Source organism: Callithrix jacchus, chromosome 3, assembly GCF_049354715.1.
Source record: "Callithrix jacchus isolate 240 chromosome 3, calJac240_pri, whole genome shotgun sequence".
NCBI lineage: Eukaryota > Metazoa > Chordata > Mammalia > Primates > Cebidae > Callithrix > Callithrix jacchus.
The window spans coordinates 66,406,929-66,421,760 of record NC_133504.1 but is presented as its reverse complement, the minus strand read 5'-3'; the positions used below and the strand labels follow the sequence as shown (position 1 = coordinate 66,421,760).

Genomic DNA, 14,832 nt, shown 5'->3' with positions numbered 1-14,832 from the left:
AATTTTGTCCTGTTGAAAGAAAAGGTAACTCTTTGCACTATTGATGAATTACCATTAATCAAGAACAATAAAAACAGGGAAACCGTCTCTATATACACACCTTTGTTAATAAAATTAACAAAAGAAAGAAAAGAAAAAAATGTCATTTGTAGTTTCAGTATCAAACATTCACGGTTTCCTTCATATCTAGTCTTTTGTATAGCTTCAGTTATGTCCCTTATTGGGGGTGACAGCCTGACAACAATGAAACATTTCTTTGGAAACTTTATATTTACTTCTGAATATGCAAACCAAACTGCTTACTGTTATACTTCCTTAGATTTGAGCATTTCAGAATATAATGTGCAACAATAACATTATTTTTTTCCAAATCCACCGTACCTAACATTTTGTAGAAGTACATATTGTCCTATGCTAGTTGCTTTTTAAAGGTAGTAACATTTTCAAACTACTTAGACATTGGAGAATAAGATATTTCTCAACCAACTCTACTAGAACTTTCAGTGAACTTTTCTCCTAGTGCTAAAATGTTAATATATTTTCACATTTTATCTCAAAATTATTTTTAAATGGCTGTATTTTTTTATGTAAGATTAGAGTTTGAGCAGTTTTATAAAATTCTTGATGCTGCATTTTGCTATATTTAATAAAAGTGATTTTATGAGTTCAGACAAATATAATCCTAGTTATTTGCTTGCAATTTTTCTTTATAATCTTTTCAGATTGTACTCAGTTATAAAATAGAAGTATAACATTTAAAAAATATTTTATAAATTTTTAACTAGTCTCTGTTTGTATACTGTTGTCAGGCATTTTTCAGCTGGTCTCCAGACCTTGGGACTTGTCATCATATCTGTCACCATTTACTGACATAAAATAGAATCAAAGTAATTGTGTTACCTGCCCAAGGTCACATAACTTGTGCAACTACAATTCTTAACAAAAAATGAGTTGTCTAAAATCTTAATACAACTACATACTTTGAAAGCTTCTCTGCCTTTAAAGCCATTCTGTAAATTAGCTTCCCTTAGCAACAGGTTACTGGATATTTCCACTGTGTTTCTGGTCACTCTTAGGCACTATGATATTACTTTAGTAATTACAAAGTTCAGCCATATTCAATATTCAAACTTTGGAAGTTGGTTGGAATTTGCTTTAGATTTGAGACTTGACTCCTATCTAAGCATGTGTATAAGCTGATTTTTCTTTCAATTTCTGCTCAGTGTTTCATACTTTCCTTTTTTTTTAGTTGTACTTTAAGTTCTGGGGTATATGTGTAGAACATGCAGGTTTCTGACATAGGTATACACATGCCATGGTGGTTTGCTGCATCCTTCTCCCTGTCATCCGCATTAGGTATTTCTCCTAATGTTAGCCCTCCCCAATTCCTCCACCCCCTGGTATCCCTCTCCCAGCCTCCCTTCCAGGCCCTGGTGTCTGATGTTCCCCTCCCTGTGTCCATGTGTTTTCATTGTTCAACACCCACTTATGAGTGAGGACTTGTGGTGTTTGGTTTTCTGTTCTTGTGTCAGTTTGCTGAGAATGATGGTTTCCAGCTTCATCCATGTCTCTGTTTCAAACTTTTCTAGCTCATAGACTCTTGAGTTCTTGCCTTTCACTGTTGGAGCAAGAAGGGAACAGGAGAATAACGTGCAGTAAAGTTCTTTCTGGCCTGGTAATGTCCACATCTGATATTTCACTATCTGGACTTGACAGGAGTTTAAGACTCTTCCTTCTTTCACAAATCACTCATGCAGTTTACAGTATCCCTCCACTTCCTCCTTCCATACCTGGGAATTCTCAACTGCAGAACCCCTATAGTGGTGAAACAGTATCATTGCATTATGCCTTTTTCTTAATTATACTTTAAGCTCTGGGGTACATGTGCAGATTGTGCAGGATTGTTACATAGGTATACACGTGCTATGGTGGTTTGCTGCATCCATCCCCCCATCATCAACACTGGGTATTTTTCCTAATGTTAGCCCTTCCCAATCCCCCAACCCTCTGCTATCCCTCCCCAAACCCCTTCACCTCCAACAGGCCCCAGTGTGTGAGATTACCCTCCCTGTGTTCATGTGCTCTCATTGTTCAACACCCACTATGAGTGAGAACATGCAGCGTTTGGTTTTCTGTTCTTGTGCCAGTTTGCTGAGAATGATGATTTCCAGCTTCAGCCCTGTCCCTGAAAAATAAATGAACTCAACCCTTTTTATGGCTGCATGGTATTCCATACACATATTGTATGGTGCATATGTGCCACATTTTCTTTATCCAGTATATCTTTGATGGTGATTTGGGTTGGTTCCAAGTCTTTGCTATAGCCATATGCAAAAATCTGAAACTGGACTCCTTCCTTAAACATTATACAAAAATTCACCCCAGATGGCTTAAAGATTTAAACATAAGACCTAACACCATAAAAACCCTAGAAGAAAACCTAGGCAATACTATTCAGGACATAGGCATAGGCAAGAGCTTCATGACTAAAACACCAAAAGCAATGGCAACAAAAGCCAATATAGACAAGTGGGATCTAATTAAACTTAAGAGCTTCTGCAAAGCAAAAGAAACTATCATTAGAGTGAACCAGTAACTAACAAAATGGGGAAAAAATTTGCAATCTACACATGTGACAAAGGGCTAATATCCAGAATCTACAAAGAACTTAAACACATTTACAAGAAAAAAAGAAAAAAGCCTATCAAAAAGCGGGTGAAAGATATGAACAGACACTTTTCAAAAGAAGATATTTATGCAGCCAACAAACATATGAAAAAATCCTCATCATCACTGGTCATTAGAAAATGCAAATCAAAACCACATTGAGATACCATCTCACACCAGTTAGAATGGAGATCATTAAAAAATCTGGAGACAGCAGATGCTGGCAAGGATGTGGAGAAATAGGAACACTTTTACGTTGTTGGTGGGAGTGTAAATTAGTTCAACCATTGTGGAAGACAGTGTGGCGATTCCTCAAGGATCTAGAAATAGAAATGCCATTTGACCCAGCAGTCCCATTACTGGGTATATACCCAAATGATTATAAATCACTCTATTATAAAGGCAAATACACACATACGTTCATTACATTATGTCTTACTCCTCTGATAAGCCTTGGGAAACGTGCCCTTTGTGCATAGCATATGTAAGTGACCAGTATGAAATTCACTGAAAACAAGTATGCATTCATTTTTCCAAAAGAATCCGGAACGTACCTACATTCTAACTATCAATCTTCCATTCTGACCTGGTATACTGATTCTTTCAACTTCTCTTTATATATAACACAGATGTGACACAGAGTTTGGCTTCCCAGTTTCCTCCAAATTTCAAGGGGCACGTATTAAATTCTTTGCATTATTTAAATAATTATCTCCCTAACTTGAAATAATAAACAACAATTTTCCTTTTTTTCCTTGGGATAGGTGAAGGGATGTATTGAGTCAGAAAGCTTCCTGTCAGCATCATTCTCTGAATAAAAGATTTCTCTAATCTCAGAACTGACTCTTAACCTCTCAAGACATATGAAGTTTTAAACTACCCTAATACTGTTTTATTTATGTCTTTTTCAAGTCTTACTAAATGTCCTGTGATACAACTCATTTTTGGTATACATTACCATAAATGTTAGATTTTAAAAGTCTGTTACAGCAAATAAATGGCAAATGACATTTAAACTGCTTCTCAGTATTGACCCTCCCACTCTGTATTTATAATAGTCATTTATCTCTAGAAGTCTATGGGTATGTCAAAATGACACCAAGGTAATATTAGAATAATAAATGTTCTTTATATCCCTTTGAATTAGCCTATTAAACCTATGGGAAGAAGGGGCATTCGGGAGGTATGGTTTTTTGTCAGCTTCACCTTAGTTTACATCCTTATGCACAGAAACAAAACAAAACTCCACAGTTTGTACTTACATTAAGTAAATTTTAAGGAAGGATATTTCTCATTAACTCTTTCAATAAGTATAGATTGATCACTAAAAACTTGTATGTACTCTGAGGCATTATTGTGGTGAAACTATTGTTTACTTTTAGGTCCTGACCTAGTTACAATTCAGATGAATAGCTTCCTTTTTGTTGAACTGTTTGCAGAATAAAACTAACGTTGGTATACTATTGATGAGAATAGTGTCAAAACAACAAAATGCTGTTTCATACACTAATACATTATATGTAGTTGACTTTTCTGTCTATAAACCTACAGTTGTGTGTTTCAAAGTCCTTGAATGTTTTCTTTGTTTTTAAGAAAAGCTAGATTGTGATGACTTGATAAAACCAACTTTCATAATACCTTATTTATCTAACATCCAAGCAATTAGAACTGTCACTAGCTAATCAGACTCCCGTTTTCTTTGTACCTTTTCTCTAAACTATATTTAGTCAGAGGGAAGGAATAAAATACCATGATAAATATGTACTATTAAATGGATAGACACCACAGGACAGAAAGATATATGGCAATATGGATGAGGAAGGAGACAGTGACAAAAGAAATAAATGACATATGTAGCTTAGACACCTGAGTAGGGACAGTTTCTATGAAGATGAAAGACAGGAAAATTAAAACTAGAAGAGAAAAGAAAAAAAAAGATTACTGGAAAATGATATAGACCTCCTAGGCATGATTTCAAAACCTCACTGAGATAAGACAAAGCCTTTAAAAGGATAGATCATTAATCACTGGTATTTCAATTAGCTAATATTGACTGGGATGGCAATTATGGCATTGATAAGAAAGGGCTTCTTTCCTTGGAGGTAACACAGGCTGTTTCCTGACATATTCAGTGAACAATCCACAAGAAGCCTGGGCTATTATACACTTCATCCAAACGTGGCTGGGAAATGAGACAAGGATGAAAAATAAGATAGTGGTACAGAGTCATCTAAAGTCTAGTGATCACAATGTCATAAGAATGTCAATGCCCTTGAGGCTGTATGTGAGGGAACAGAACAAAAGCCTAGACTTGAGTAAATAAGCACAATAGGCCATTAGGAAACATGGAGTAAGTTTTGTGAAAGTTGATTAAAATCAATTTCAGTCTCAGCAAATTTATGGAAAAACAAGTTTTTAATAGCAAATAGTAGACTGACTTTCGTACTATAGAAAGCCTTTTCCTTGTTCTGAAAGTAAATGTAGTAGTTCTATTTTCTATTTTATTATTTTTTTTGAGAACAATATTTTCCCTTAAAGGGCTAGCCTATCAGGGTATCTATTTGAGCTTCCTGCTGGTTGATGTGTTTGAATTGCTTTAAAGTAGCTCTTTACATATTACCTAAAAGTACCAGGCTACAGGCTTAATAACATATGTGATTAATACAAACAGAGAAGGCATATTAAGGAAAGAGACAAATGATATTATATCAATGCTTTGCCCATTTTCAAAAGCAAAGCAGCTTCAAACGTATTTTAATTTCAAAGAAAAAAAATCTAGAAACAACAGGAAACTTTAAACTGTGAACATAAACTTTTCCAACCATCTCTTCTGAGGAACAAAACAGTGCTCCATTGAAATGAATTCAAAAACAGAAATCTAGAATTAACATTTTCATGTTTGAAACTGGATAAAATAAAAAGAATATGTGCTTTTAATTGCATTCCAAATTCAACATATCATGTGTGATGTAAATATGTTTAAAGTATAAGAAATATTTAATCTATAATACATGCATAATTTAGGTTCTATGGTAAAATAATGCTTAAACACATACCACACAAGCAATTTTGCATTATCTTTAAATAATACATTCAATACATTTATATATTTATTAATCAGAGCCCCATTTTAAAAACAGATGGTTCATTCAAATTGCTATATTTTACAAAGACATAGTCTAAGAAACCGTAAGTACGTCAAGGCTAGCAGTACAGTGAAGTTATTACCATCCCTGTAGCCTAAAAGACCAGGAGAAGAAGTCACAGGGATATGGAATAAGCATCATTAGTGACGCTTTTAAAAGGGACAGTCAGAGATGACCCTTCAAGGAAGGAGCCAAAGAAACAAATACTCTGACCTTACTCACTTCGCTCATTCCAAACCAGTTGGGTTCTAGTTGCTACAATTCATCAGGAAGCTGGAATGCTTAGGAGCCATTGTTGTCATACATATGGGTCAGCTATGGCAGAGAGCAGTGATATCCTTTGGAAATATGTGCCCCTCAGTCTCATATCAAATTGTAATCCCCAGTGTTGGAGAAGGGATCTGGTGGGAGGTGACTGTATCATACAGGTGAATTTCCTCCTTGCTGTTCTCATGCTAGTGGGTGAGTTCTCACAAGATCTGGTTGTTTAAAACTGTGTAGCACGTCCCACTTTGTTCTCTCTCTCCTGCTGTCCCACGTGAAGACATCGCCTACTTCCTTTTCACCTTCTATCATGTCTGTAAGTTTCCTGAGATTTCCCCAACCATGTTTTTTGTACAGCCTGAATAACTGTGAGTCAATTAAACCTATTTTTTCAGAAATTACTCAGTCTCAAATAGTTATTTATAGCAATGCAAAAACAGACTAATACAAAAAGGATGAATCAGAGTAGATAGAAATCTAGAGGAGCAAATAAAAGGCATCCAGCCCAATGTACAAAATAGTGCAGGTAAAGGCATACACAGGCATAAATTCCTAATGTTTCACTTTATTGGGACAGTTGTGGGATTTGAACACTGATTGTTTTATAATTTCCTGGCTCTAATTTCGACTTCTGTTATTCACACACACACATCTATACATGCATAGCATGTGACAAATCTGAAAAGAGGAAAACAAAGAAAAATTTATTAAAATCTTAATTATTTTTCTGGCACAGTAGCACACTGCACAGCCTTGAAATTTAAAAACTTGTGTAAAGACAAACTGGGTTTAAATTTTTGTCAGCTACTAGGTGTGAATTTTATACAAATTTACTGTAAACCAAATTATAAATTTTTATCTCAAAGACTTGTTAGTATAACCAAGTACCCCATTTTTTTAAGAAAATATTTTAATTATTTATTGTCTCTCCTCTTTTCTCTTTATTCCTTTTTCCTACTTCCTACTTAGCTCTTTAGAAATGTAATTACAGCCTTTTACCTCCTCTTCACCAGAGGCTCCCTACAGGCCAAGTTCATCTATGTGTTTAGCACCTCCAGAGCCAAACTCTCACCCACCAGGAGGAGCTTTACTGAGAGACAAAATTGAATTCACAACCCAAAGTATGCCTGTCTACAGTTTTTGGACCCCTTTAAAACCAGTTTTTGCCCATGAAGACACTGAACCAATTGTCAAATAGGTAAGGTGTCATGAACACTTCAGCAGTACATTTTGTCCCAAATTTTAAAAAGCACCTGCTTTCTACTCCAAAGTTGTACCCTTAAAGGCAGAAAGCCTGCATTTCTTCCACTAGGCCAGCTTTAGAATAAAAAGTCAATTTCTTTATACCAGACCTTGCTCTTGTCAATTGAACTCTGTAAGTGGTGAGTGACTGAACCTGCCTTTTGGTTACATTTAAAAGAGCCAATGAGAAAATATCTTTATACTCGTTTCAATACTTGTCTTGAGGGCACTGACATTACGTTAGAGAGAAAAAAACCCTTCATCTTTCATGCAGGAATTATATGTGAAAATAATCCCTTTTTAGGAACACTGCATGAACCTATGCTACTTAAGTCCTGTCTGAAATTCATCTGTGTCAACTTGGATCACCATTTCAACAAGCCATGAGGAAAGATGTTTGACCTAAAAGTTGGTGGTTTTCTGTGTAGTATATGAAAATTAGTTTTCTTGGGTTTGGTCTTAGCTGCAGTTGTTGGTAGAACATTAAATCCCTCACTGGGATTATATGATTACCTAGAACATTAACTATCACAACATTTCTAGAAGCTGATTTACATTTTTCCCAGATGCTTAGAAAAGGGCAGGAAATTTCCCAGGATCAGGTCTGCTGCCTCAGCCTTCTGAGTAGTAGCCACCATGCCCAGCTAATTTTTGTATTTTTTTTTTTTAGTAGTGACAAGATTTCACCATGTTGGTCAGGATGGTCTCAAACTCCTGACCTCATGATGATTTCCCCCCCTTGGTCCCACACCCAGCCAAAATAGTACTTCTAATACAAACGTGAGGTTTTCATACAATCATCTTATTTACAAATGCCCAACTCAACTCCATAACATGGATATAAAACATTATGTACGATATTAAAGTTAGCATGGCAAATAAAATACATGATTTATTTTTCAATTTTAATATACGCAAATAACTATATAACATTTTATACAAATGTTTGAAACAACGCTATTTATCACATCTGTCATATATTCAAGAATAGGTTATTTGTTGATTAATTTACTTATGGTACTGCTGATAATATCTGATATATATTGACTTTTCATTTGGTCTAGAATCTATACCTTTTCTTTAATACACATGACAACCATGAAAGTTAGATATTATTCTCATTCTGATGGACTGTGTTAGAGGGACTTTGTGGGGTCAGCTGGCGGGGAGCGGGAGTTGTTGCGGGGGGGCGGCCTTGTTTACTGTGCAGGAACTCTCGGTTTTCCCTTCTCAGGCGGTGGCTAGGGCACTTTGTTCAGTTTCCCGCAGTCGGCCAGGTAGAGCTCTTTGTTTCCCGTTCCCGCCCAGGCAAGCCAGGTAAGGTCCTTTGTTTCTGAATTTACGGCCGTTGGCACTTGGAGAAGGGGGCTCTGTGACTCAGGGTTTTAAAACAAGTAGCCAATCCGGTAATGGAGTTAAAGATCAATCAATCCAGAGGAAGTTTGAAAGAACTCCTCTCATTGGACGAGAACATGAATGGGGAGGGAATAACTCAAGGGTAAAACCTCCAGCGGTCCCTGCCTGGAAGGTATCCTTTGCCCGGATCCACTCCATGAAAGCATGGGAGTTGTCCTTTCACTGTCTCTAATAAACTGCACTTTCACATAATCTTTGGGTCCACAAGTTTTATTTCAGCTGTAAAACTCACCGCACCTCTGAGGACCCTTTCTCCATTTTTCCGGGTTAGGAAGGCTAAGAACTTCAGTGCCGGCTCCAGTTACACTGCTTCCATGGTGGCCTATCCCTTAGGACTTCTGATTTTTCACCCAGGCACCCAGGCTCCCGCTGTGGGAACCAAGGAATCCGGCTTCAGTTTTACTCCTCCAGCAACTATTCTCGTAAATTAAAACTGAACCATAAAGAGATTAAGTACATGCTTCCAATAGCCCAGCTAGAAACAGGGAGTCAAAATCTAAACATAAGCACTCCAATGCTCAGTCGCTTTTTACCCCACACCGTCATGGTGTCAAACCATTTACTTTCTTGGTTTTATCATTGCATTGCATTGCTCAGCTTTTGTTGAGGTCCTTGTTGTTTCTGTGATTTTTTTTTTTTTTTAATACGTTTTGGCAGTCTCCTTCATAAAGACTGTCTTCACTACCAAGGCAATTCTGTCAAGAAATTCCTCCATTATGCCCCAATATTCCTCTGAAGTTGATGTTTGAGAGGACATTAAACATTCTGAATTTTGTTGTATGATAGGCACAGGTGAGTGGCCACAGGTATCTTTTCTACTTCTCTATTCTCTCGATTTTTATTATTCTCATCTTTTCAAAAAAAGATACCTAATTAGTATTAATTATTTGACTCATTATCAAGAGTTACATTACTTTCATTATACTCAGATGACTTTGTTTCTTCTTTTCTCAATTGGCTATCTCCCTTAATGGATTTCAAAATCATTTCAGCTCAAATCTCAGTCTGTTATTTACCAGATGATTGAACTTTTTTACACTATTTGGTCTGTGCCTAAGTTTTCCCATGGAAGACAAAACAAACAAATAATGCCAACCTCTATTAGTCTGGATCCCATCAGGATGCAACTACATGATAGTTTAAATAGTACATTTAATATAAAGGGTTATTAAACTATTATAAAAGACTAATTATGATATATAAGAAACTGTGTGTAGCACCCTAGAACTGAGGAACTGTACCACAAGGACAAACTTGAAAGACCTTCTTGGAGAAAGTATAGTACAATCCAAAGGATAGCTACAAGTTCTCCAGTTTAGTCAGACAGGATCTGTTACATAGTCATTGAACAAATAGGCAGCAGACCCAAAAAATGAAGGCAACTTGCAGGTAACCTTTTGGGCCAAATGAACTGTCTGGCGACACTGCATGTAAACATATCCTTCACATTTTGTAAAAATTATCGACACTTAATTAGGTACTTTTTACATTTTCACTATTTACTTTTAACTCGACTCTCCTTAAGGTAGAGCCGGCATATTTTCTTATCTTTTTCTTCATCCTTCATACTTCGTAAGATACCTGGCATAAATAGGAGCTGCATGAAAATTAGTTGAATGAACAAATGAGGGAATGAATGAAGTTTATATCTTTCTAGCATTGCACACTACTCAGAAAATGATCCTGTTATTTTATCCTATTTGAATAAATAAGATCACAATTTATCTCATATCTCCCACCTTTTCTCTTACTTCACATGTAAAGATTTAATATTATCACTTTTGAAATATTCTCAAAGCAAATTTTTCATTTCATGTCCTAATTTAGAAGCAAATATTAAGAACCATCATTCTTTCTCTCTTCAGACATCTGCAAGAAATGTATTTTCCATATATTTTGTTAAAAGCACATGAAGATTATTATCAGTTATATGAATAACACCAATAAATAATACTGAAGACTTGATAAATTTAGAAACTAGGGTGTTCTATTTCTTATTTTAGGATAGCTATAGAGGAAATGTAATTTTGGATGACAGGAAAAAAAAATTCTGGTAAATTATATGTTTTTAAAAACTACCATATTTCTATTTTCATGAGTTCAAAGTGATTTTGTGGTTATCTTTGACGGCTAAGTTCCTCATGTAAACATACAGCTGGATACCTAACTGGGAAAATAAAGTGTTTGTCATGCAAAAACCTTAGACAGAATTATTTTTATTTGATTCAGATAAGTAGCAAGGCTAATTTTCTATTTTTAAAAAAAGTGACAATCTTGAAATTAACTTGCAGGTTCAGAGATAATCTGCATGATCAAAAACAACAAAATTATCTCTTTTACCTTTGTTCAAAATCTCAATCTATGGGTTTCTCATTTTCTCAAAGCATGTTATAAATAACTGTCATACTTTCTTTCTCTCTTCAAACATTTTTAAGAAATGTATTTTCTGTGTGACATGGTAAAAGCCCCATAAAACTGCATACCTCAAACATACCTTGGCTTTCTGTTGAAACTGCTCTCTGTAACCCTTATGTGACAGGCAAGCAGTCCAAACCCCTGCCATCTTGGCCCCTGCGACTTGTTATAAGTAACTAAGGTCTGTAATTTCCACCCTACCCAGGCAATGTGTAAACTAATGCTTATCTTGACTTCTGTGAACCACTTAAGTAACAATCGGAATGTCCAAAGCCCCTCACCCTCATCTCTGCCCAGGAGGTGACTGACAGAAGGTCCAAAGTCCACTGGTCCTCAGAATGTGTGAAGCCCCTCACCCCCACTCCCTGCCCCTCACCCTTCACCCCCAGGTGGTTTTACGGGTATAAAAGGTTTTGACACCCTCCTTCTGGGGCCACAGGTTGGAGAGATGCGAGTCCTCCGTGGCCGCCGGCAGTAAAGCCCCTGCAATTTGGCATACTTTTGTCTTGGTGTTGACTTTCTATGCTCTGGCCAGTACAAAATTTTGGAGGTCCCACCAAGATTTATCTTCGTCCATCACCCCGAAAAAGCCATCTCAGAGTCTCTCCCAGGTGGCCACTCCCACCCGGGAACCTCTAGGGGAGGCACCCCTTGAGATGTTCCAGGGCCCCAGAGTTCCGGCCCTGTGGAGGATGAGCGACTACCCGGTCGACACTCACCCGAAATTCCTCAGGGTCCTGGGAACCTCCGGAGGTAAGTCAGGTCTGGAAATCAGGGGACTGGTCTGTCAGAGGGGCCTGAGTCCAGGGACCGGACGCAGTCATTGCAACCCTGACAAGGCAAGCCTACCGTGAGATGTCACTGGAGGCTCGGGTTGCCTCAATGGAGGCTCAGGTTGCCTCAATGGAGACTCAGGTAATTTAGTTTTCAGTTGTTTTCCATAACCTTGGTGTTAGTGAGAGAGTGAGTGTGTATATATGTAGTCCCAAGGCTGGAAGGCTACAGGGCTTATATGGGCCTTCACCCACAGTTCCACGGTGACATCATAAGGCATAACAGTGATTTATCTCAGGACTGAAAATTCTGAGGTGACCAGGCCTGGGGTTTATACGTGTACACCTTAGTCAAGATGGTCTGAAACATCCCTCCAGGGACGTGGCCGGGTAGGCATCAGGCTGGTATCCCATCTGGGGGCACCCATCCTTTGTCTGTCAACCCTATATGTGGTTCTGTCTTTCTTGTAAATTCACCAGTTTTGTTAGACTCCTGTTGGCTGACATACAGTGGTTTAGACCTGTTACTCTTGAGGTGGATGATATTCTCCATTGGCTAAGTGACCATTGACTTCATGGAACTCTAATTGAGTTTACACCCCTGGAAATACTTCTGTTCTCTTTCCTTTTCCTTTTCTTATTCTATCATTGAGGCCTCATTCTTCCTTTTTCTCACGTCCAAGAGAAAATTCTGTCCCCGATGACTTGAGTGTAGTTTTTTTTCTCTGTCTTAGGGAATCAGACTTTAAATAAAAAACTACCAGCCCTCTTTGCCTGTTTAGGGTAAAAAAGGAGTAATTGTCTCTTCTGTCAAAAGAAAAAGAGACAGAGGAAGAGAGAAAAGAAAGTAGGGGAGGGGAAGAGGAGAGAGGAGACAGAGAAAAGAGAGAGAGTAGACAGAGAAGAGAGAGGAGAGAGGACAAGAAAGTAAGAGGGGGAAGAAGAGAGAGGAGACAGAGAAAAGAGAGAGAGAGTAGACAGAGAAGAGAGGAGAGAGGAGACAGAGACAGAAAGACAGAAGAGAGACAAGAAAGTCAGGGAGGGGAAGAAGAGAGAGACAGAGAGAGGTGAGGGGGAGAGGAGAGAGAGACAGAGAAAGTAGGGAGAAAGAGACAGAGAGGAGAGAAAAAGAGAGAGAGCAAGGAAAGAGAGAGGGAGAGGGGAATTTAATGCTTTTTAGGGTCTCTATGTCAAGGCGACCAAAAGCTGCAGGGGCAGGGAACTCAAAGCCGGCCCAGTGGCTTCCAGCTCAGTTTTAAACTGACATGAAAAGCGTTTTTTTTTTTTCTTTCTTTCTCTGCCGGCCACAAGTCCTGCCTGGCTTTCAGGCAGGCCACACTTCCTCAGGGTATAGTATTTACATTCAAAATACGGCTTAAGAAAGCTTTCTGACTCATGGAAATGCAAGTGACCTTTTAGCACAGTGGTTAAGGTATAGGACCTGCAACTGCAAGGTTGTTGGTTTGCATCCTCAGTGAAGTCAGTCTTAAATTAGTGAAATTTCTTGTGGAGAAACTCAACAGCTACAGGAAAAACCAAATGCAGTTGTCTAGCTTCTGGCCTTGTACCCCCTCCAATGCATGATGGCCATCTATGGGGTAGAATTAACCCCAGGTAAACTCTGCTCTTTATGTAAACTAGAATGGCCATCTTTTGGAATTGGGTGGCCTGACACTGGGACCTACGACTCAAAAAATTATCCAGACTGTATGGAATATGGTCGCAGGAACTTCTGGACACCCTGACCAGTTTCCATACATTAACCAATGGTTGGATTTAGTCCAACAACCTCCTCTGTGGCTAAAACACTGCATAAAACAGGCTAGACTTCAGGTCTTGTTAGCTGGCCCAAAGAAAGCCCCTTCTGGGCCAGCCATTCTCCCCACCCCAGCGGAGGATCAGGAATTACCTCCACCCTACTCAAGGCCCTCTGAACCAGGGCCTCAGCAACCCCCTGGACACTACCAGTAACCAAATCTTGTCCCCCCTGCACATCCGCAGTGGGGCTCCACACCCACTGGTGGTCCTTCCTCTCCGAGAGGTGCCCCCAATGGGAGAAGACAATGGAGGTCGTCCATTCTTTGTTCACATCCCTTTCTTATCGAGTGACTTATATAACTGGAAGGTGATAGAAATTAAAGAGAGGACTGAAACACCAAGTGCTGGAACAAGCTTTACTAAGAGCAGGGGAAAAGCTGCTTGGCTGCACCCAAAATTGGCACGCAGCACCTGTGGCGTGTCAAAGGGGATTTTTATGGCAGATGCATCCAGTGTGAGGGGCTGTGAAGGAGGGGAGGAGCTGGGGAACTGCTGAGTTTAATAGTTCCTGGGAGGGGGTTGTGCTCGGAAACTGCTAAGAGAGTTCCCAGAGGGGGTCAAGGGGGTAGTGCTGGGGAACTGCTAAGATGGCCAGAGGGGGAGGTTTAGGAATCTGCTGAGATGGAAATTCACCAGGAGGGGGTCATGCTTGGAGGCTGGGGAACTTAAGGTGGCAGCGGGGTTTTACAATGGATTAAGTTCTGTCAGAAAGCTCAACAACCCCCTTCTCTGAGAAGCCCTGGGCTTTCACAGGGCTCTCCAGACTCATTGCCCAACTTGGGACGACTGTCAACAATTATTACTCATTTGGTTCACAGGGGAAAGAGACAAAATTAGACGAGAGGCCCTGAAATCCATCATAGGTCCAGGGAGAGGAACAGTAGAAAACAAAACAAAGAACAAAAAAACCAGGAGTGCATTGAAAAGGTTTTTCCCTCTACCCGAACCCAATGGAACCCCAACACCTTGGGTGGTCACCAGGCTCTGAACACTTCTCACCAGTACCTTTTAGAAGGGCTTAGGGGAGCGGCCCACAAGCCCGCTAACCTCTCCGAGGTAAGGACTGCAACTCGGTCCACAGAAGTCGCCGG

General features: G+C 38.9%; 1 protein-coding gene and 1 long non-coding RNA gene across 18 annotated transcripts in view; one reads left to right on the top strand and one right to left on the bottom strand.

Annotated features, from left to right (window-relative positions):
* LOC103791843 (uncharacterized) overlaps positions 1-12,143 on the bottom strand; it is a 97,067-nt gene extending 84,924 nt beyond the window's left edge. For 2 of the 3 annotated variants that reach the window (XR_008480046.2, XR_004740648.3), the window contains exons 1-2: positions 11,870-12,143; positions 8,968-9,104 (exon numbers count right to left, since the gene is read on the bottom strand). This is a non-coding gene — a long non-coding RNA (uncharacterized LOC103791843). Of the gene's footprint in view, positions 1-5,733; positions 6,756-8,967; positions 9,105-11,869 lie in introns of those variants that run through there. The other variant, XR_001910639.4, reaches the window with a different exon arrangement.
* Positions 12,144-12,240: 97 nt separating this feature from the next.
* Positions 12,241-14,832, top strand: part of LOC128931562 (uncharacterized) — a 141,089-nt gene continuing 138,497 nt past the window's right edge. For all 15 annotated transcript variants that reach the window (XR_008480045.2, XR_013533388.1, XR_013533385.1 and 12 more), the window contains exon 1: positions 12,241-12,313. The gene's annotated coding sequence lies outside the window, so the exon portion shown is untranslated. The remainder of the gene's footprint in view (positions 12,314-14,832) is intronic.